Source organism: Dromiciops gliroides, chromosome 2 (genome assembly GCF_019393635.1).
Source record: "Dromiciops gliroides isolate mDroGli1 chromosome 2, mDroGli1.pri, whole genome shotgun sequence".
NCBI lineage: Eukaryota > Metazoa > Chordata > Mammalia > Microbiotheria > Microbiotheriidae > Dromiciops > Dromiciops gliroides.
In genome coordinates this window covers 150,404,693-150,407,911 of record NC_057862.1, presented here as the reverse complement: position 1 = coordinate 150,407,911, position 3,219 = coordinate 150,404,693, and the positions used below count along the sequence as shown (strand labels likewise).

Below are 3,219 nucleotides of genomic sequence, written 5' to 3'. Positions count from 1 at the left end.
AATGAATTTGACATGAGTCCAAATTAGTAGGTGGTCAATTCCTGCCATGATATGTGGCAAAATTGAATGGGTCTTGAAATGTGATTTAATCTGTTCAGGGGAGAGATTTGCCATGGTGCTGAGTTCCAGGGGTTCTGAATCCTTTTTTTTTTTTTTTTTTAGTGAGGCAATTGGGGTTAAGTGACTCGCCCAGGGTCACACAGCTAGTAAATGTTAAGTGTCTGAGGCTGGATTTGAACTCAGGTCCTCCTGACTCCAGGGCCGGTGCTCTATCCACTGCGCCACCTAGCTGCCCTGTTCTGAATCCTTTTTGGCAAATGAATTCTAAAACTACCCTTGGACCTCGGACAATGCCTCTGCTCTTAGTGTGGCAGGGATAGAACAAGGATTATTATTATTTTTTTTTTTTTAGTGAGACAATTGGGGTTAAGTGACTTGCCCAGGGTCACACAGCTAGTGAGTGTTAAGCGTCTGAGGCCGGATTTGAACTCAGGTACTCCTGACTCCAGGGCCGGTGCTCTATCCACTGCACCACCTAGCTGCCCCGAACAAGGATTATTTTTTAAAATAAATTTTCTTTTTTATTGTGAAGTTAATTATTTGAACATTTTAATATATAAAGAACAGAAAAATCTATACATGAATTTCTATTATGTACAATTTAATACATGTGGGTATATAAAATTTAACACAACAAAACTGATCCATTGGTCCATATACGTCCTTCTGCTCTCTTCTGTATATTTCAAAGAATGTTTTCTTAACACTTTTTTTCTTCTTTTTTTTGTATCATTATCACTACTGACCAACTCTCTCCCCCACCAAATAGAAGCTTTCTCAGAGAAACAATCATTCACCCCATTCTACAGATGAAGAAGCTGAGACCTAGGGAAGTTAAATGACTGACCCACAGGCCTATAGGAAGTTAGTAGTAGAGCCCAGGGTAGAACTTATTTCCAGCTTCTTTCCTTTCTTTCATCACTGCTCTGGGCACGTGCCTCCCTGCAAGTGACCGGTAGCTCCCTCCTAATTTACTTGTCAAGACCCCAGATGAATTCCAGATGTTAGCAGACAGCAATTCCCTCTGCAAGCAGAAGAGGGGGGCCTGAGCAGGTCCCTGGACTTTCCCCTCACAGCTTGCCCCACTCCTGCCTGTGTAATAGGAGCCCAAAGGTCTCCTGCTGTCTCCACTCCAAAACCATCCTCACCCAAAGATTATTACCTTCCACCACCATGAGGCCACTTAGGGAGGGTTGTTTATATCTATTTTCACATGCATTGTTTCAAACCTAAGCTTGAGGTCCTAAAGGTTGGGAGAAATGACTAATTATGGAACCATTTCCTCCACCCTATCCCTGCCTCAAAGGCAAATGGGGAGCTAGAATTCATTTTCCTATAGGAAAGAACAGTGGCCAGAGCTCCCAGATCTTTCCTGCACACACACAATGTCCTGACTTTCTAGAGAGGGCACCCTGATCTCCTCAGTTCCATCAGAAAGGGACCCTGGAAACCAAAGGAGGATAAATTTTGATTCAGCTGCAGTTTTTCATGTTCTTCATCCATAGTGACACTGAGGGAGAAAGACTAATAGAGTATGGCATCCCTCAGGTTCAATGTGGTGATCAACGTGGGAATCAATTATTTAACTCATAGCCTAGGCCCCTATCTAATCAAGTCTCTATTGTCAGGTCATACAAAAAATACATAAATCTAATAGCAAAAGCATTTAATTAAGACATGAAGCAATGTCAATAACATAAGAGGACCAAGAAGTAAAATACTCTCTGTACCCCTGCAAAAATGGGTGCAATCTTCTACATTTCTGGAGAAATTCTAATGAAATGCCCTTTAATCCCCTTCATTTCCCAGCATGGTGGGAGGATGCAACCATCATGATACAGCCATGACTCCTGGGTTTCAGGACGTCACAGCTGTGTTATTCTAGGTACACTGTATTCTGTATCCCCCTCTAACCTGAGCCTCTTACTGTTTGCCTCTCCCACGTCTGCTTACACCAACCTTGTGGCTCCAAAAGCTCTACTTTTTAAACCTCCCACCTTGTATAGCACTACCCCTACTAGAGTTCTCATCTAACAATGTCACTGCACAGTGCCAGACGGATGCCTTTTGGGAAATGCAAATGTCCAGCAAATATCTTCTAATAGTCTTCATCCCCAAGCATTATGGAAAATTAAGGCCCAGGCACACATTCACTGCACTGGCATCATCCCAGTTCAATGGCCAAGCCTAGAAACACAGGCTGGAGAAAGGATATCCCAGCTAGACAGATCTCTTGGGTCAGATCTTAGCTAGAGAACCAAGAGTGACAGACATGCTTCCAATATGTTTCCAAACAGAATCTAAGCACCCCACTTTCAACCTCACGTATCATATCATGCTGTGTGTGGATCAGAGAATTGGGTGGCCTAATAAGCGGTTTCATCAGATTCGGAGCTACAATGGATTTCAGAGATCATCTTTTCCAGCCACCCCCATGCCACCACAAAGCGTTGGAGTGGAACTTGAGTGTAGGAATGGGATTTGGGGCTGTATTAATAGAAGTATTGTGTCCAGAATGAGGAAGGTGATAATCCTTCCATATTCTGCCTGGGTCTGATCACATATGGAATACTGAATCCAGTTCTGGGTACCACATTTAAAAAATATATATGGAATGCTTCATGAATTTGCATGTCATCCTGCTGTAGGAGCCATGCTAATCTTCTCTGTATCGTTCCAATCATAGTATATGTGCTGCTGAAGTGAGCACTGGGTACTAAATTTCTAAGGCATCATTGACAAAGTGGAATGAATCCAAAGAAGATAGTCAGGGGACTGACCATTAAGCCCTATGGGCAGAAGGCCAAAAGAATTAGGGATGTTTATTCTAGAAAAGAGAAGACTTAGCCTGGACATGGTAGCCTACAAATATTTGAAGAGTTATCACATGGGACAAGCCATAGACTTATTTGGCCCCAGGAGAGACAATTAGGCAGCAAAGACCAAAGTTATGGGGAAACAGATTTTGGCCCAGTAAAAGGAAAAATTTCCCAGCAGTCTCAGCCATCCTTCAGTGGAATAGACTGCTTTATGAGGTAGTAAATTCACTCATTGGTGGTACTCACAGAGAGTAGATGACCATCTGTGAGGGAAACTATAGATGAGATTCATGCTTCCGGCCAGGATTAGACTAGATGATATCTCAGTTCTCTTTCAACT

At 42.7% G+C, this 3,219-nt stretch overlaps 1 non-coding gene across 1 annotated transcript; it reads right to left on the bottom strand.

Moving 5' to 3' along the window:
• Positions 1-2,663: 2,663 nt before the first annotated feature.
• On the bottom strand, positions 2,664-2,770 carry LOC122744899. Its single transcript, XR_006355234.1, has one exon. It is a non-coding gene; the product is annotated as a U6 spliceosomal RNA (small nuclear RNA).
• Positions 2,771-3,219: the final 449 nt, after the last annotated feature.